The sequence below is a fragment of the Pavona decussata genome, unplaced genomic scaffold (genome assembly GCF_977016875.1).
Source record: "Pavona decussata unplaced genomic scaffold, jaPavDecu1.1 SCAFFOLD_131, whole genome shotgun sequence".
NCBI classification, from domain to species: Eukaryota; Metazoa; Cnidaria; class Anthozoa; order Scleractinia; family Agariciidae; genus Pavona; species Pavona decussata.
Window position 1 is genome coordinate 56145 of NW_028145545.1, and position 21356 is coordinate 77500.

The 21356-nt window shown below is 39.1% G+C and overlaps 1 long non-coding RNA gene across 1 annotated transcript; it reads right to left on the bottom strand.

Moving 5' to 3' along the window:
* Positions 1-650: 650 nt before the first annotated feature.
* Positions 651-18094, bottom strand: LOC146468351 (uncharacterized). The gene is made up of 3 exons (XR_014867500.1): positions 18033-18094; positions 1413-1494; positions 651-761 (listed from the first exon to the last, which is right to left on the bottom strand). It is a non-coding gene; the product is annotated as an uncharacterized LOC146468351 (long non-coding RNA).
* Between the last annotated feature and the right edge of the window lie 3262 nt (positions 18095-21356).

Genomic DNA, 21356 nt, shown 5'->3' on the forward strand with positions numbered 1-21356 from the left:
TCTTTCAATTCCCAGTGTGGATTCCTCGGTTCTTTTGATGCACCATGATCCAAGTGATCTTGGATCATTGATCCTGATCTGGATCATGCCAAAGGAACGCAGCCTATACCGACATTACGCCATTTGCATGGAATTTCTAATTGAAAGCGAAATTGACATCAACTGGAGAACTTTCCGGGTAAAGAAGATAAAAGGCGTCGTTTTGCGCTCGAGACAAAAAGTAAAGAATCTTCCGAAAATATATGTACGAGTACTGACGAGGCAGTATTTAGAATTTCTAAAATTTGTAAGCCCGAAAACAAGAAATAAGAAATAAGTCGGGTTCAACACCCCTTTCACACACAGGATACGGACAGCTTGTTTCACATTTTGGGAGAGATTGCCTCGATAAACACACTAAACACGTTATCGATTTCTTCAATCATTTGAGGACTGTTTATTCACAAGGTTTATTTCACCGTTTGTGAGGGTGCATTGAACCACTACATTTGGCGCCAACAAAATCCAAATTAAATTCGAAACTCCACGGGCGGAACAAGTTGACTTTCTTGCCTCGAGTCTCCACGGATTGTTGCTCTCTAACGAGAAACTTACTCATGAAGTTGAAGGGCAGCAAAGGTCGCATTTCTGCAGACCGCCGCAATAAAGTTTCATGCATTCCAAAGTACAGCCTGGATCACTAAGAAGTTCATCCAAGCTCCTCTCGTCCTTGGAGACATCAAAATCAACGTCGGTATGGTCGAAATTGGCATCCCGGGCCACTACGATCGAATAACAAAGTGCAGGAAAACAATTTTAACAGAGAACATAATTATTTCAGTTCACGCATAATATACGGTATTTCATCATCATTGAGGCAACTATCATGACGTAACATGATCTGGGAATTAGTTCGTTATTCCTCAATAACCGCCTTCCTTGTTAGTTTTGCCATCTTTATAGATATCTCTATATAGTTAAATTAATTACTGAAGGGTAATTAAAATCCAAAAGAAGAAAAAAAAGAAAAAGTGCACATGATGTAGAAACGTCAAATTCGAACGTTAAACGGCCTCCACCTTTTCACTTTAGAAGGAAAAGAAAAAAGAAATCGAAAAAATGAAAATGTTAAAAACATTCTACTAAGATAGCTCAACAATGACAATCCAGACGAAATTGTTGTCAGATAACTTTTAACTTACGAAAATTTAACGGCGCCCGAGTCTTCTTCTTGCTCTCTCCCTATCCACAGCTTAGTGGTGTTAAACCTTCTGTTAGCGTTTTATTGGTCGGTATTTCTGTTATATATTTTATTCAAATTATTATTTAGAAAAGGCAAGTGGAGCATATCAGCATATAATAGTTTCGAGTGAGTTAAACTTCAATACTGTTACTTTTTTCTGCATTTTATGGCCTTATGTTATAACACGTACCTTTAAGTTTACGAAAAGATCGCGCAGCGGTGGACACTATCAGAAGAGCAAGAATAACAAAGCAGACGGCCCTCATGGTGAACTGATAAACAACAAAGGAAATCACCTGTTATAATTATACACTATACAACACACGCCGGTTGGATTTTAAAAACGAAAGTTTTATCATCTGATATTAGTAATGTTTCTCCCGAAGAAAGAAAGAAATGTAAGGACAAGTGGCGCAATTTTGTCCACAAAATTGCGCCACTTGTCCTTACATTACTAACGGTCTTAAACATTATACATTTTCTTCCACAGGCGAAACTCGTAACATCACTTCACACATAACCTGTAACACCAAAAATTTAATCTACTTGGTACAATGTAACCGTTGCCATTTACAATTCATAGGTGAAACAAAGCGACGTCTCAAAGACAGATTCAACGAACATAGATGCCCAGTTGACAAAACTAACATTACATCCAAACCAACCACTGTTTCTAAACATTTTCTTTCTTAACCTAACCACTGACACACTGAGATGCAACTAATACCACTTGAAGTTATCCACTCCTCACGTGATTCAATCAGCAAAGCCAGAGAGTCTTTTCTTATAGATTTAGTGGGGACCTTGGAATCCCACGGTTTGAATAGACGTGATGAATTGTAATTTTTAATTTTTTTTTATTTGATTTTACTTATTTTCTTATCTTTTGGTACCACCTTGTAAACGTCATTTCCGCCGCTCCTATGTATTGCAACATCCACCATAACATAATATTGTAATTTAATTTATATAATTTAGTAACATCTAAGGCCTAGGGCAAACGTCGAATCTAAGTCGCGTCGAATTTATTAAAAATAGGTTCGACAAAGAGTCGACTTAATTCCAGTGTGCTGGCAAACGTCGAACCCGCGTAGACCCTAATTCTCAAGTTGCACTTCGTGAAACACGGGAATAAGCACGTGTCCCCGTGCTATTAGGGACCTTACGAAAACACCATGGCGACGGCGACGGCGACGGCGACGGCGACGGCGACGGCGACGGCGACGACAACGCCACACACAACAAGATGCCTGTTATACTGGCATAACGCGTGATGCTGGGGCTGATTCATTTATTCCAACTGTATGCTTCGCCGATTTATAAAACTATCCTTGCTAATGGAATAGTTTGAGTCACGACGATCGCGTTACGTTGCTTCCCTTGTGTTACGTGACTCAGACTATCAGCGGAAATTCGTGAAATTCCATTACGATAACGTAAGCTTCTCAATGACCTCTTTTCAGTCTCGCGTGTTTGATCTAAGACTGTCAAACAAAGCACGATTCCTTCGCTAAGAACTCACCAATTTCCACCGTTTTACGTGTCGGGTGCTTCTTAGAAGTCATTCTTTCGATTTACGGCTTCAAAATGGTGAAATTTCCGTTTGAAAACGGCACACTTGAGTCCACAACATGTTAAGACAATATGCGCGACAATTTAATCTGTCTTTAATAAATAGATCAAATGATGAATTGACGTCACACAGGTAGGGGTGAGTGGGTCCCCTCCCTCGCGATATAAGCGACAAGAATGGATTTTGATTGGCGGGCTGTTGTTGAAGACAATCAGAAGAATACATCCCGAGTAGGAGAGGGGAGAGTTTAATGAACAAGATGCCCCTCTAATGGCATTACACGGAATGCTTAATGTAGCCCCATTTATTCCCCATTGTATGCTTCGCAGATTTTTAAAAACTTTCTTTCCTTCGCAATTGAAATAATTCAATGGTTTTATTCAGAGAGACCGCTTGACATTTTGTCATTGTGTTATTGGGAAACATACGGGAAATCACTCTGCGATAACGATTTTTATCATTGTGTTACTGGGAATCATACCGGGAATAACTCTGCAATAACGTCATGACCCTGCTGAACTGGTCTGGCTTCCTTGGCTTTGATTTATTCGATCTGTTTGTAAAAGCGAAGTTTCTTCGCTGTGAACTCTCACAATTTCCACCGTTTCAACTTTCGAGTACTACCTAGAAGTTATTATTTCGATTTACCGCTCGAAAAACGTTCGTTTTCTTTCTGAAAACGGCAGATTCGGAGTCCTAAATTCAGACATGTGGCCGCCATTGAACGAAAACAACTTTTCCAAATGATGATTTGCTTTGACGTCACACAAGTAGAGATGAGTGGGTCCCCTCCCTCGTGATATACGCGCGGATAATGGAGTTTGATTGGGCCGCTTTTGTTCAAGACAATCAAAACAATAGATCCCTTCTGGGAGAGGGAAGAATTTAATCTAGTTTTAATGAATAAATCAAATGATGATTTGACGTCACACAGGAAGTGATGAGTGGGTCCCCTCTCTCGTGATATGTGCCTGAAAAAAAGATTTTGATTGGGCCGCTTCTGTTGAAGACAATCAGAACAAAATATCCTTACTAGGGGAGGACAGAGTTTAATGCATAAACAAGATGCCTGCTACACTGGCACTGGGGCTCATTCATTTATTCCAACTGTATGCTTCGCCGATTGATAAATCTATCCTTGCTAATGGAATAGTTTGAGTCACGACGATCGCGTTACGTTGTTTTCCTTGTGTTACGCGACTCAGACTTTCACCGGAAATGTGTGGAATTCCATTACGATAACGTAAGCTTCTCAATGACCTCTTTTTAGTCTCGCGTCGTTGTCAAGGACTGTCAAACAAAGCACGATTCCTTCGCCATGAACTCACCAATTTCTACCGTTTTAAATGTCGAGTGCTTCTTAGAAGTTATTCTTTTGATTTGCCGCTTCAAAATGGTGAAATTTCCGTTTGAAAACGGCACACTTGAGTCCAGAACATGTTATAAACAATATGGTGCCAAATTTAATCCGTTTTTAATAAATAGATCAAATGATGCGTTGACGTCACACAGGTAGGGGTGAGTGGGTCCCCTCCCTCGCGATGTAAGCGACAAGAATGGATTTTGATTGGCCTGCTTCTGTTGAAGACAATCAGAACAATACACCCCGAGTAGGAGAGGAGTGAGTTTAATGAATAAATTAATGTACCGATTTGAAGCTACGACGAAGAAAAAGAAATCGTCCCGTTTTTAGACACGGTATGCCCCCTCAGGGCATCCCGCGTAATAAATTAATGTGGCGATTTGTAGCTACGACGAAGAAAAAAAAGAAATTGTCCCGTTTTTAGACACGGTATGCCCCCTCAGGGCATCCCGCGTAAAAAGTTTAATGAGCAAAAACAATCGCTTTGCACGTGCGTTTTAAATTTTGGTACCTTTCTTTGTCGTCCTCTGCAAAACAACAACGTGAAATGACCAAATTCAAGGTTTTGTAGAGAACGTGAACCCACGGGAGTGAATTTTTCATTCTCTTCCTTAACTTGAACGGTACTCCTACCAATTTGGTTCCTGGCTAGTTTGTCGTTTGTGTATACAAGTTGAATGAGTTAAAATAATCGCGAAGTAGCACAAATGAAATAAAGTTATACTTTTAAATGATGTTTGCGTTGGCGTCACCGTCTTGCATTCGTAAGGTCCCTATTCACTCGATGTGCGGCTAGTTATTGCTAGGACTTGCTAGCGAAATGCCGAAATACAGTGCTCGTCGGGCTTTTCTTTGGCAATTAATTGCGAAAAATAGAAAGAGAACACTCAAACACTGAGCATTTATTGCAAATAGGCAATTTGCATTTCAATCATTTATATTTAGTGTTCATGAAACACGAAAAACACATTTCCATCACGCTGTGCGATGTCAGCAATGACTTTCGATAGCTCTCCATTTCTGGTCGCGAAATTGTCTTTGTACAGCGCATGTTCGTCAGGGGGGGGGGAAAATAGCGTTTGGCAGATGGGGGAGTCGGTATTTTTGTGACTTTTGCGCATTCCATCACATTTGAATCAATTATTTTGTAATTTGCATGATTTATGAATTGAGTTCAGCGCGTGTTTAGAACGGCGTTTGCTGTAACGCCGAACCATTGTCGCATTATCCGACTTGGCAAGTCGAACTTATGCTGGAGTCGAATCAATTAATTTGAGTCGAACTTAATTGCGGCAAACGTCGCACCATTCATGCGCCTATTTCAAAATTAATAGGTTCGACGAATTAAGTTCGACTAAGATTCGACGTTTGCCCCAGGCCTAAGCCTGAAGAAGGCTGGTTTGGCCAGCCGAAACTTATTGTTTTAAAATATATTACGTTGTGTCAGCTTTGCAGTAGTCTTTGGGCTTCTCATCGTCTATTTTTCAAGTTTGGCTGATAAGATCTCCTGTAAGATCCAACGTACAAGCAAGCAGGATCTTCGTTCACGGCTTTTGCAGTTTTTAAAGTTTTTACCCTAGAGCACAGAAACTCTGAAGAGATGTACCTATTTCATGGAAGATGATAAACCCCGATCAAATCTCGAACTCTCCCTCAACCATTGTCAACACTTCAACTCTGATAGTACGAGCCCTCCCCCAAGAGGGACTGAAGAGCACAGGGAATTATCTCGCCATAACCGGAGGAAATCATGAGCTCTGTCTTAGTATCCCAGCTCTGGAAGGATAAATGACCACTCTCAGGGGGATTGCGACCCTCCAGACAGAATTGTTGTTGTTATTGTGAAGAGAATGATCCCCTACCCAGAGGGTATTCTCTTATCCTCTAAGTACCTTATCACGGGGATAGGCACCTCTTTCGGGTACGTTGATTATCCCTTATAATATCTCAATACTTTTTCTTAGTTAGTGATACTTTACCCCTAACATTATGGTTGTAAGTTATCCGTAATCCCTAAAGACTCTTACGTGACACAATCGAGTTTCAGTTTCCAGACCTTTCCAAAATAACAATTAGAAGGCCCAGCACGATTTTGTGCATTGAACGTTAGTAACTTCTACTAATGCCTCAGAAACGCACTGCATTGTTCCAGTTGCAATGAATTTCGATTTCCAGTTTATGCTACGACTAAAGTAACATCTTTCCATGACACGTGACACAATCGAGTTTTCAGTTTCCAGACCGTTCCAACATAACAATTAGAAGACCCAGCACGATTTTGTGCATTGAACGTAAGTGACTTCTACTAATGCCTCAGAAGCGCACAGCATTGTTCCAGTTGCAATGAATTTCGATTTCCAGTTTATGCTACGACTAAAGTAACACCTTTCTATCCTAATTCAAACTTTACCGAGTATCAGTCTGATTACCAGAGGGAAGAAACAATTCGCCAGGGTCATGGTATTTGCAACAACGCACAGAGACGAAATAATTTTAACTTACTACTGCTTTAATTTGTCTCTTACAATTGCGTTTTTTGTAATTAGAACGATCTACCTAAGAAATAGGGACTGAAGGGATCAACAGAGAAAAGAGTGGCGTCAGTTCGCAGAAACCATCCGAAACGGCTATGGCAATCTAAAGAGTCAAAACATCCTTTCGAAGATCTCAAAAGTAAAGGAGACATTCAGGAATATTAAAATGGACATAGAAATTACCAGCCTTGATATCTCAAGGTACATGATTGATTCTAACTGCGAGTGTTTTAAAACCACACAGCTGGAATCCCTGTGCGAGGACTTGACACCATTTTTCAGATGCTGAACACCTGCGTTTCGTTAATCTTGTTAGGAACAGTCCCTCGCAACATCACAGGAGAGCTAGGGACGTCAAGGGTTACTGACTTAGGGGAGTTTATATTGCCTTTTTACAAAGGAGAGGAGCGTGCCACAATTCTAACTTGTCTAAAACATTTTGCCAGAGGTGGAAAACCGAAGGTTGAAACTGAAAGGAGAGTAAGTGATGTAGACGTGAGACTTGAACAGGATTTTCCATATCTCAAGCATCTACGATTTGAAGGCACGTCTGGATGAATTTTGATAGCAGGAAACAGGGATTATAGCGAGCCCGGTCGTTTTCATTTCGCGCTTAACATGTTTGACAAGCCTTTAGATTCTCTATACCAACTGCAGTTTGACCTGGAAGAGCCAACCTGTATGTCAGACTGTATGTTTTCTGTATTTCAGAGAATTACGTGAACCTCTACTTAACCTTAAATATAGTGGCCAGTCCTGTTCAGACAGTGATAAATTAGTGGTCGTGAGAGCGCTGCACGAGGTTCGTGTCTATATCCATCTTCTTTTAGAGCAAAGTGAGGCGATTGTTGATGAAATAAATGAAAATATTCAGAGACTGAAAGAAATGCATGAACGCGTTACAAGAAAGAAAAGACTGGATTATGAAACTTTTGACGAATTTATGAAAGATCTTTCATTCTTCAAAAAGAACCTATGCCAATATAATATAAAACAGAATTTTTACTCAAAGTTAAAAGAAATTCATGGGGCTTTTAAAAGATTAATGAGTGAAAACAAATTAATAATTGGTTTGTTGAAATGCGAAGGTAAAGCGGCCACGAAGAAAGCGAGAGAGAACTTTGCTTTTCAAGGAAAGAACAAAAGACTAAACGACGGTTAAATGAAGATAGCTATACATTTAATACCCAAGTGGTCATAATAACAGATTAATGTCCAAAGAGAATAACAGTTAAGGACTCCAAAAATCGTCGTTGGTCGCATGTAACGAGGTGATTTAAACGGCAACATGTACGGATAGAAAACAAAACGACTGCTTTTTTTTCGGTCACCAAACGAGAGTGGTCGTACAAACAAGATGGAAAAGGGAGTTTTCACTGTCGTCAGCACTTTTTTGTTTGGATAATTTTATCTCCAATCTCTGATAAAATATTCACTTCAGAGATATAAGGGAATTAAGAGTCTTAAATTAACTGGGTTTCGAAGATACTTCCCGGATTGCTTTGGTTTTGCGTGATACTGCTCTCTGTGATTGATTATTAAAACACTCGCCACTTTCTTAAACAACGAGAACCTTAACCAGCGTTTTCGCGCGCTTTACGACAGTTACATGTGTTTCCTTCGAGTTCTGATTGGTTCATTGCACTTTTTAGGTATGTACACGAAAACCTGAAACTTTACTAACTTGCACGCACCGCTGATTTCAGGTGCAGCGATGTAAAAAATTTAATTCAAAAATACTGTATCATCTAAACGACACATTTGTTTCACCTGTTTTTGGCTGACAGTGGATAAAATTGTCAATTTCATGGCTCTGCTGCCTTGAAATCTTGTCAGAATTCTTTCCGACATCAAAGAAATAAAATTTAAGATTTACATTTGCCGTCCCTTGCAGACGACTTTGTTTTGCCAATGAACTACCATACGCAGGCAAACAATACAGGCTTTTAGACTCCCCAAGAAACGTTAACTACTTTCAAGGAATCCACGGAAAAAATTCAGAAAAAACTATTTTGATCAGTTAATACCTCAGCCGTCTGCTAGAACGCCAAAAGTGCTAACTGTTTACTCAGCCGCAAATAAATATGGTGCCACAGGAGAGAGCCTCGTTTTGGTTCCTGCTACAACTCGAACCAGGTTTTGCTCTGTCGACTTTTACGCACACGGTTTTCATACAAATTGCATATTATCCCCTCAAAGCAATAGAAGAATCGCCATGGGAGAGAAACTTTCAGCACTCTTTTACATGAGAGTGTTTGGCCTAGGGATCGCAAGACAAACTATAAGGATATGTGCTAGAAAGTTGTACGAAAATAGCCTTGCTGCGCGTCCGAAAGGTATAACGTTCCACTAACGTTGGACATATCTCGATGCCTATTTCAGACTAATTTGTTAGGACCTTGATTTCTGATCAAAGGTGCTAAAAGGCGAATTTTCGTGAAGTGCAAATGTCAGCGGGTGACAACATTGCAAACTGTCCTTGGCATTTCCTCAAGGCACGGCTATTCATATTCCAAGACCAATTTATGTCCTCATAAATTTAAGTTAATGGGACAACCATGAGAGATTACGTGCTGGTTGTGTGACATACTTTAAGGCAGGGGGTAGGGTTTCACAGTCCAAAGTTTATCGGGATCACATGCATTAGTAACGCAAACGGTACGCTGAGCCAATCAGAATCGGCTGGTATTTCACTGTCAATCAATCCTCAGACATCGAGCACGAGTCGTGTGTTCATTCATTCCTTCGCTGCGAGCTAGCAAACTGTAGTTGTCTTGTTCTACCACGTGTCTTTTAATAACTTTCGCAGCCGTTCAATTTGTTTCTTCGCTCGCTTCTGAGACGGTTTCCCTATCCTGTGAGGCGATCCTGTGAGGCGATTTCAAGTTTCAGGACCGCAAATCATGCCGCCACGAGCACGCCGGTCGATATTTCTCGCCCAGGCGCACAAGCGAATATCGACCCGACCGTGCTTGGAGCCCTATCCATCGCCGACCTTCACTCTCTTTGCGTTCAACATGGGATTCCGTCGACAGGAGTCCGAAGGACTCTCGAACGCCGACTCCGGGAGCTGAACAATCCACCACCAACTCAGGTTCAAAACATCAATGAACATGAACCAGCAACTCCAAACAACGACGAAACGGCGGCACACAGGCAAGAGCGCACTGAGTTTACAGACGGCCAGATACAGACGATCCAACAATCAATTGCGGACACTGTGAAACAATCTGCCAGGGAGATAGCGACCGAAGCGGCTAGGGCCGCTGTGAGTGCTTCGTCGAGCCTCCTTGCCCAAAGGCCCGCTTCGCTTGTGCGTGGCACAGCGCCCGAAACGACAGTTCCCACGAACACTGCGGCGGTAAACTTCGCATCACCCTTCCAAGACATCCCAGGGCAGAATATCAAAGACATCCAATGGGGTGAGTTTTTTGATCTTTCCAAACTTCTTCCTAAGAACCTGTCGCTGCACGACGAGGAGGATAATCTTGTCCTCTCTTTAGAGAACTCCGTCGTTAAGGTGTCGAAGAAATCGAAGCAGACGGCCTCCACCTCTATTACCGATATTGAACAGTGGACCACTGCTTTTACGTCCTATATGAGTGTACTAATCGACAAGTTCCCAACACGATCGCAGGAACTCTTGCAATATGTGAGTTTAATTAGATACGCAGCCTGTGTGCACAAAGGGTTAGGATGGGCCATTTATGACTTTAAGTTTCGCCAGAAAGCTAGCGTAAATAAGTCTATTAATTGGTCAGTGGTTGACACTCAGCTTTGGTTAACCATTTTAACTGTGTCACCAGCGATACTCAAAGAAGAGTATCCGCTTTTTTCCAATGGACCCCAGCGAAATGTGTCTATAACAGGGGACGCGAACAGAGGCACATCCAACTTTTACAATAGGAGTGGCACATGTAATAGAGACTCCTGCTATTTTAGACATGTGTGTAACAGATGTAGTGGATTGCACCCAAGGGTTGACTGCCCGGTCCACCCTGTGCGGCAACCAGAGCGGGAAGGGGGGAGGGATAGGGATAGTGACCATGGTGGCAGCTCAAAGTCAAGTTCCTCTCATCGAAAGTGAGAACAATACTTGCCCCCTCCCGACCCCTATTAATGTACGACGACTTGAGGAAACATTGATTAATCATCCTGATCAGGAATTTGTCTCCAAATTGTGTAATAATCTTAGGTATGGGGCCGATGTGGGTTTTACTGGGAGACGTGTTGCTAGATTCTCTAGGAATCTGCCCACTACCCTTTCCCAACCAAATATTGTTTCAGAAAACCTTTCCAGGGAAGTGGCCCTGGGGCGAGTTGCGGGTCTGCCCTGTTTTGGCTATGACAAATTATTTGTCCTACCGGGGGACCACACTAGGTCCACTGACTGCTATGAAAGATATGTTCAGTGCCCACCTTCCCTTCTTTCTGGGGTTTCCCGTCAGCTGTTAGGTGATACCTTTAATTAGTTAATTCATTACTTATTTTAGGGGTCGGGGTTGTTTCGTCTATGGGGACTACACTTTGTGTATTTGTGGGGATGAAGTGCCCCCTTACAGGCACTCTTGGCCCCATAGACTCACAGAATTGATGGGTTACCATGGTAACCATGAGTCTAAACTCCCTTAGAACTAGGGACCTCTCTCAGGGTATTGTGACCTGCAGCCCTGAGGGGGAGTAGGGACCTTTTCAGGGTATTGTGACCTGCAGCCCTGAAAGGGAGTAAGGACCTCTTTCGAGGTATTGTGACTGCAGCCCCGAAGAGGATTAGGAACCTCTCTCAGGGTATTGTGACCTGCAGCCCTGAGAGGGAGTAGGGACCTTTTCAGGGTATTGTGACCTGCAGCCCTGAAAGGGAGTAAGGACCTCTTTTGGGGTATTGTGACTGCAGCCCCGAAAAGGATTAGGAACCTCTCCCAGGTGTTTGTGACCTGTATCCCCGGAGAGGAGGGGGCTTTGACCCCCCTTACCAAGCCAGATTAGTGATTCAGTTATTGATGGCATTTAGTTCCACTGGCCTGCTATTGGAGTACTTCATTCCCAACCCCTTACCCCACATATCATTGTTGTGTTCTTATCTCTCATGGGTTGGGAGCATTAACGGAATTTTGTGTGTTCCAGATTTGAATTAGAAACACTAAGACCACAATCTTAAACTATGGTATATGGAAAACAAAATATACAAAAGTGGAAAAAATTGATAAATTTATAAGCGGAAGCGTTTCAAACCATGTAGTCTTTGTATCATAATGTAAATAGAAAGAATAAACAATAAACAACTCTTGCAAAAGATGAAATGAAAATACTGCCGAGACTGGTTACTGCTTGATGTAGTGAAAGTCGCGAGCTTGAGAACGAATTTAACCTGTCACGTAGCTAGCTTGCCTTAGAATTTTCTTGCAATTTTCAAATTTGCGCGGTTTGCTAAAATCTCAAAAACAGCTTGAGAGATTTTTAGCACGCATGCTTGATAATGTCAACAATTTTATGTGAAGGTTTTATTAAAATGATGTTATGGAACTCTTTTAAATTGAACGGTGAAGAAAACGACTAAAACGGCGGTAAAGCTTGCGTTACAAACTCAACGTTGGTTTTGTATGGTAATATATTTTAATGAATGCGTATACATTCTTTCGTAATTTTTATATTGCAGATACCCAGTAGAAGAAAATCCCGGTCCTATGCAATACAATATATGTCATAGTGGAATATCCTACGCATTGATCTATTACCATAAGTTACTGAAAATCAATTTCATTGAAATTGTGGGAATAAAGTTGTTAACATCATCAAAAATGAAAAACGAAGATCTTACGATAATTTATGGAGCCGTTCCTGAGATTTTTTTAAAAAAGCGCTTCGAAAAGTCATTAATAATTCATAAGCCCATTGACCTATCAAATGGTCGATACGGTTTTGTATCCGATAAAACCTCCTCCTTATTATTATGCGGTGTTTAATGTTTTTCTCGTATGCTAATTTCCAACGTTCACAAAAGCATCATTGTTATGAACTCGCTTGACACACGCTTTTCCAGGAATGTTTTTGAAGCCGTTCAAAAACCTCGCAGCACGTGTTTTATCGGGTCTAAAACCACTCAGCTACGCCTCGTGGTTTTAAATTCCGATAAAACACAGCTGCTCGTGTTTTAAACATTACATAAATTTAAAAATTATAAGAAAGTTTAGTGTAAACGATCCCAAAGAAAAAACTTGTTCTCGGGATCGCAACAGACAAAACAAAACAAACAAAAAAACTTTAGTGATTTCAAACTATGACTTCATGTCATATATTGGCAATATGTTTAAGTCACCTCATCAAAACAGTGTCTGTTTTACGGCTCATTCGATTCACTATTACCACAAACAACTGAAATTCAGCGCGGAAATGCCTTAGTTTTTTTGTATGAAATTATACACATAGAAAGAATTTTATTTGATTTGTCATATACCATAGTTTAAGAATGTGGTGTTGGCTACTTCTCCTATTGAAATCTGGATCCCGGGAAATGTACAGTTTATAAATATTCTCAACGATGAATCCCGTTGCCAAAAGACGCGTGTCTCTGTTGTCAAAACTAAAAAGTTGGAAGACTGGAAGATGATGCCCAGAAAACAGCCGATGATAGCAGCATGCATAAATTATTAAAGAAAATGACAAAAATTCACCTGTCCAGTAAAGGTTTTTATTTTCGAGTTAATCATACTATATACCCCCATTTTAGAATTAGTTAATCATCAAAGTCCCCAATAAGTGCTTCAAAACATTACTGCATTGCCAGACTCAACACCTGAAAAAGAAAGACACAGATTTTGATTTACAAATAAAAAATGGACTTTTAACCCTCGGTTCTCGGAATTTGTAAATGCGGGTTTTCTGATATGGTGGTAAACCAGATCAGGATCAATGATACAAGATCACTCGGATCATGGTGCATCAAAGGAATAGAGGAATTCTTTCAATTCCCAGTGTGGATTCCTCGGTTCTTTCGATGCAGCATGATCCGAGTGATCTTGGATCATTGATCCTGATCTGGATCATGCCAAAGGAACGCATCCTATACCGACATTACGCCATTTGCATGAAATTTCTAATTAAAAGCGAAATTGACATCAACTGGAGAACTTTCCGGGTAAAGAAGTTAAAGGCGTCGTTTTGCGCTCGAGACAAAAAGTAAAGAATCTTCCGAAAATATATGTACGAGTACTTACGAGGCAGTATTTAGAATTTCTAAAATTTGTTAGCCCGAAAACAAGAAATAAGAAATAAGTCGGGTTCAACACCCCTTTCACACACAGGATACGGACAGCTTGTTTCACATTTTGGGAGAGATTGCCTCGATAAACACACTAAACACGTTATCGAACTCTTCAATCATTTGAGGACTGTTTATTCACAAGGTGTATTTCACCGTTTGTGAGCCTGTGCATTGAACCACGACATTTGGCGCCAACAAAATCCAAATTAAATTCAAAACTCCACGGGCGGAACAAGTTGACTTTCTTGCCTCGAGTCTCCACGGATTGTTGCTCTCTAACAAGAAACTTACTCATGAAGTTGAAGGGCAGCAAATGTCGCATTTTGTCTGACGGCGGCAATAAAGTTCCACGCATTTCAAAGTACAGCTTGGATCACTAAGTAGTTCATCCAAGCTCCTCTCGTCCTTGGAGACATCAAAATCAACGTCGGTATGGTCGAAATTGGCATCCCGGGCCACTACGATCGAATAACAAAGTGCAGGAAAACAATTTTAACAGAGAACATAATTATTTCAGTTCACGCATAATATACGGTATTTCATCATCATTGAGGCAACTATCATGACGTAACATGATCTGGGAATTAGTTCGTTATTCCTCAATAACCGCCTTCCTTGTTAGTTTTGCCATCTTTATAGATATCTCTATATAGTTAAATTAATTACTGAAGGGTAATTAAAATCCAAAAGAGGAAAAAAAAAAGTGCACATGATGTAGAAACGTCAAATTCGAACGTTAAACGGCCTCCACCTTTTCACATTAGAAGGAGAAGAAAAAAGAAATCGAAAAAATGAAAATGTTAACAACATGCTACTAAGATAGCTCAACAATGACAACTCAGACGAAATTGTTGTCAGATAACTTTTAACTTAGGAAAATTTAACGGCGCCCGAATCTTCTTCTTGCTCTCTCCCTATCCCCAGCTTAGTGGTGTTAAACCTCGTGTTAGCGTTTTATTGGTCGGTATTTCTGTTATATATTTTATTCAAATTATTATTTAGAAACGGCAAGTGGAGCATATCAGCATATAACAGTTTCGAGTGAGTTAAACTTCAATAATGTTACTTTTTTCTGCATTTTATGGCTTTATGTTATAACACGTACCTTTAAGTTTACGAAAAGATCGCGCAGCGGTGGACACTATCAGAAGAGCAAGAATAACAAAGCAGACGACCCTCATGGTGAACTGATAAACAACAAAGGAAATCACCTGTTATAATTATACACTGTACAACACACGCCAGTTGGATTTTAAAAACGAAAGTTTTATCATCTGATATTAGTAATGTTTCTCCCGAAGAAAGAAAGAAATGTAAGGACAAGTGGCGCAATTTTGTCCACAAAATTGCGCCACTTGTCCTTACATTACTAACGGTCTTAAAAATTATACATTTTCTTCCACAGGCGAAACTCGTAAAATCACTTCACACATAACCTGTAAAACCAAAAATTTAATCTACATGGTACAATGTAACCGCTGCCATTTACAATTCATAGATGAAACTAAGCGACGTCTCAAAGACAGATTCAACGAACATAGATGCCCAGTTGACAAAACTAACATTACATCCAAACCAACCACTGTTTCTGAACAGTTTCTTTCTCAACCTAACCACTGACATGCAACTAATACCATTTGAAGTTATCCACTCCTCACGTGATTCAATCAGCAAAGCCAGAGCTAGAGTCTTTTCTTATAGATTTAGTGGGGACCTTGGAATCCCATGGTTTGAATAGACGTGATGAATTGTAATTTTTATTTTTTTTTCTTATATTTGATTTTAATTATTTTCTTATCTTTTGGTACCACCTTGTAAACGTCATTTCCGCCGCTCCTATCTATTGCAACATCCTCCATAATATAATATTGTAATTTAATTTATATAATTTAGTAACATCTAAACCTGAAGAAGGCTGGTTTGGCCAGCCGAAATATTGTTCTAAAATATATTACGTTGTGTCAGCTTTGCAGTAGTCTTTGGGCTTCTCGTCGTTTATTTTTCAAGTTTGGCTGATAAGATCTTCTGTGAGATCCAACGAACAAGCAAGCAGGATCTTCGTTCACGGCTTTTGCAATTTTTAAAGTTTTTACCCTAGAGCACAGAAACTCTAAAGAGCTGTACCTATTTCATGGAAGATGATAATCCCCGATCAAATTTCGAACTCTCCCTCAACCATAGTCAACACTTCAACTTTGATAGTACGAGCCCTCCCCCAAGAGGGACTGAAGAGCACAGGGAATTATCTCGCCATAACCGGAGGAAATCATGAGCTCTGTCTTAGTATCCCAGCTCTGGAAGGATAAATGACCACTCTCAGGGGGATTGCGACCCTCCAGACAGAATTGCTGTTATTATTGTGAAGATAATGATCCCCTACCCAGAGGGTATTCTCTTATCCTCTAAGTACCTTATCACGGGGATAGGCACCTCTTTCTCGGAAAGTGTGGGGGAGGGGTTTTTGTTTTTGTTTTTTACGTTATAATTAGATAAAATGTAGATTATATAGATCGTGCCTTTGTTTTCTTCTGGCGCGGGAACGTCCCAAGATGTTTCCTTCCGGGCGGGAAGTTATAACGTCATATTACGTGATAACCCGTGCATCATGATTGAATGGCGGACATCATGGTTCCGCCACCTTGGATTTCTAGATTTCCCCAAAACTTAAGAAAAAGGGCCAAAATTAAACCGAAAGTAATCAAAATTTTCTGCCTATCAACAATCGGTTACCTGGTAACAGCAGTCTGCGAACGTTCACTGACGACTTCAAAAAGTTTGCAGATAAATTTGTTAAAAAATTGCTGAAGTTTCCTGGCGTTTATTCAAATTTTGCAAAAAAAAATATTCACGTTCAAAGCCCCCTTCCCCACCGAACCGCCAACCCCCCTCCACCTGTTGTCTAGATTGGGTTAGAAACCTTTTCAGTGTTCTGGCTGTGCGCTACGATCAAAAACATCTTAGTTAAGTGTCGATTACCTCTTGAAATCACTACAACAAACATATTTCCGTAAAAAAGATCATTTGCGATTTGAAACAAGAAAAAGTATTGTGAATGAAGTCTTGGCAAATCTGGTAATTCCAGTTGAGGATGGTGCCTAATAATAATAATAATAATAATAATAATAATAATAATAATAATAATAATAATAATAATAATAATCATCATCATTTCTTAAGCGCAAATTCAACTGAAGTTTTCAAATGCGCTTTACAAATGGTATTAATTAAACAATATATACAGTGTTAAAAAGTAAACTGTAAAAGCATAAAAATTAGATCATAAACATCATGCTAACTAATTCTGTTAAAAATTAAAAATCGTATAAAAGTAATTCTAAAGGACTAATCGAGATATGCTCTTTTAAAAAGGAGAGTCTTAAGTTTCCGTTTAAAAATGTTAAGACTGTGTTCCTTCCTGAGTTCTAGAGGTAGTCCATTCTACAATCGAGGAGCCGCAGTAGCGAAGGCTCGGTCCCCGAGGGTGGGCAGCGTTTTAACTGCCAGTGGTTTGAGCGTATAGTTATCATTGGATCTCAAACCATAACTGGAGTTCGGCTTCAATGTGATTAAGTCCCGTATATATTTTGGGGCGGTGCCATGGAGAGCTTTATATGTGATTAAAATTATTTTGAAATAAATTCTATGTTTAATATTTAGCCAATGAAATTCAGTTAATAATGGGGTGATATGACAGTATCTAGGAGCTCTAAAAATTAGTCTTGCCGCTGAATTCTGTAGGCTACTAATACCGAAGTATTTTTGCGCTGTTTATAACCATGCGGGTAAAGCAGGTCTAAGCAAGAACTATTGGAATCCAGAAAGAAAATCGGGGGTAACCACGCATTTGTTAGAGATAATTAAGCAACAATTATTCTAAAAAGCCGTAAAATACAAAGCAATGTATGGCTTTTTTTTTCAATTTGAAGCTTTATTATCGCATGGTTTTAAACCGCGCAGAACGTATGGGCAGTAGATTGAAAAAGTAGGCACCGTCCTAAAAATCTCCCCACATTGTCGCAATTCAAAGAGATCCTATTAAATTCATAATCCAATCGATCAGTCAGCGAAAAAATGTTTACCTCTCTGGTGAATGTCGGACTTTGTTGCAACCGTTAAAAATCCACTAAGTTGACGAATTATTCAATCAACGAACTGTGGAAAAGGAAACAGGTCACCGATAAATGAAGTCACTTTAAATCTTTGAGGTTGGTCAAGGACATTGAGCTCGAAATAATTGTTTCTTGTAGTTTCAGTCACAACGAGGAGAAATTAGATTTTGAAAGTTTATTTTTGGAGCCGCAAAGTTTATTTCTAACGCGCGAGTATTTTATCAAATATGTGATTGCGAACACGAAAAAATTTTGAACGTTGAGATATTGTCGGAAACAACCAAATGTTATTTTTCCTGTATTTTCCTTTTCTTAACGTTTATAGAGAGACCAGAATCACTTCTGTAAGAGCGATATTCGCAAATAATTTTTAAAAGTTCTATTTTTGAGCCACGAAGTTAATTTCTACCGCACGGTTCTCACGAGCCCGAAAAAATGGTTTTAGTAACAACATGGTATTATTTTAGTCTTCTAGTACGGACAATGATAATTTTTTTACAGTCACTTATCGTATGAATCATCAATACACGAAATTTTTGCAAAATATATTTTTACACGTAATAAATAATGGAAAAGTTGTTTTTGTTAGAAATTTGTTTCAATTTCGGTACCTAAAACTATATCCTCCTCCTTTAAGAAAGCACATATTTATACACCTTTTAAAATCTAGTTAGAGGTTAACATTTGCAAGAATCTGCTCCGCCGGGACCATGTTGATTTATTTGCAACAGGAATGTGAAGGAGAAACTAAGTAATTTGAAAATTTAGAATTGTCTATTTTTCGTATGACTGTATATTTTTTGGATTCTTCGTTATTTCCTATGAAGTAAGGCTAAAGTTGTAGCCGAACATTGGTTTTAAGAGTAAATGAATTATATACCGATTATTATCAATTATGGTATAAAGATGAATAATTAATTTCTTTTGTTTTGTTCCCCTAAAGCTAGAATTCTAGTATATCGAAATTGGTCCTGATTGCTACGTTAAAAATTACCCGCGGGTTATTACACGGAAACAACTTTTAATTAACAATGTTGCGTTCAAAATCGTCTCCTGTAAAATCACCTGAACAATGCGTGAGCACATTTGAAAAGGGAATTTTTAATTGGTCACTAAGATTGGGATCACGAGATGATTTCATGATAACACGTTGCTCATTTTTAAGGGTGCCCGGAGTAAACGCGAATTTTGTCCTAAGTAACAACTGACAAGTTACGAAATGAATTTTGTTAGAGGCTTTAGCTATGTAAAATTATTTTCTTCTGTTAATAACCTTGAAAGATTGTTCTCACTTTGTATTATTCTCACATCAATAATTATTTAATATCAATGTTTGTGCGCAAGTAACTTAAATTAGGGCATGGGATTGTTCTTTGAAATATTCAGATGTCGATGAAACATGGTTCATGCTCGAATATTATCGCACAGAAACAAACGGTATGGCTCGTTTAGCGCTTGAGCCAGATTAATCTTTGGTGCTTGAAAGTAAAAAACGCCGAGTGACCACATGCTTGCAAGTGTTCCCAAAGACCATCAAGATATGTTCTAAATCAAATGAAAAGTTCAAAATGGATAAGAAGACCATTTCTAGCCTGACTTAACCGTTTTACAGCATTCGGCATTATTCCGGTCACACTATACATATATTAGCTTAAATTCCGACTTATCGCGAACATGTTTAAGCTTACCTTTTGGTCAGTGAATGCGCTTCGCTGTGTATAACTTTTATTACGGCTGTTTCCTGTCGTCGACTTCTTCAGCGTTTCGAAGTTTTTTTGGTAGTGATATAAACTGTATGAGTTGTGGCGTAATATCTGACTTTCGCCACAAACAGCATACTTTCCGATGACTGAGATCGTCACGGCAACAATAAAAAAGGATTGATTTTTGTAGAAGTTTTGAGATTTTTAGAGGCCCCGGATAAATAAAAAAAAAATAAATATTTTTTGCTATGTTTAAAATAAACTAACAACAAAACGAAAATGGTTTTAGTCACAGAATGATCATATTTTAGTCTTCTAGTACGGGGAATGATAATTGTTTTACAGTTACTTATCGTATGAATCATCAATACATGACATTTTTTGAAAAATATATTTTTACACGTAATAAATAACGAAAACGTTGTTCTTGTTAGAAATTCGTTTTAATTTCGGTACATAAAACTATATCCTCCTCCATTAAGAAAGCACATATTTATACACCTTTTAGAATCTGGTTGGAGGTTAACATTTGCAAGAATCTTCCCTGGCGGGACCATGTTGATTCATTTGCAACAGGAATGTGAAGGAGAAACATAATATTTTGAAAATTTACATTTGTCTTCATTTGACTGTACATTTTTTTCGATTCTTCCTCACTTGCTATGTAGTACGGCTAAAGTTGTAGCCGAACATTGGTTTTAAAAGTAAATGAATTATATACCGATTATGATCAATTATGGTATAAAGATGAATAATTAATTTCTTTTGTTTTGTTCCCGTAAGGTTGGTAGTAAAGCTAGATTTCTAGTATATCGAAATTGGTCCTGATTGCTACATTAAAAAGTTTCCGCGGGTTATTACATGGAATCAACTTTTAATTAACAATGTTGCGTTAGAAATCCTCTCCTGTAGCATCACCTGAACAATGCGTGAGCACATTTGAAAAGGGAATTTTTAATTGGTCAGCAAGATTGGGATCACGAGATGATTTCATGATAACACGTTGCTCATTTTAAATTAAGGGTGCCCGAAGTAAACGCGAATTCTCGTTCAAAGTAACAACTGACTTACCAAATGAATTTTTTGAGGTGATACTGGCTATATAAAATTATTTTCTTCCGTTAATAACCTTGAAAGATTGTTCTTACTTTGTTTTATTCTCACACAAATAATTATTTAATGTCAGTGTTTTTTCGCAAGTACCTTAAATTAGGGCATTGGATATATCGTTCTCTGAAATATTCAGATGTCGATGAAACATGGTTCATGGTCGAATATGATCGTACAGTAACAAAGGATCAATCTTTGGTGCTTGGAAGTAAAAAACGCCGAGTGATCACATGCTTGCAAGTGTTCCCAAAGACCAACAAGATTCGTTTTAAATCAAATGAAAGGTTCAAAATGGTCAAGAAGACCATTTCTAGCCTGACTTAGCCGTTCTACAGCATTTGCAATTATTCCGGTCACACTATACATATATTAGCTTAAATTCCGACTTATCGTGAACATTTTCATAGCTTACCTTTTTGTCGGTGAATGCGCTTCGCTGTGTATAACTTTTATTACGGACGCTTCCTGTCGTCGAGTTCTT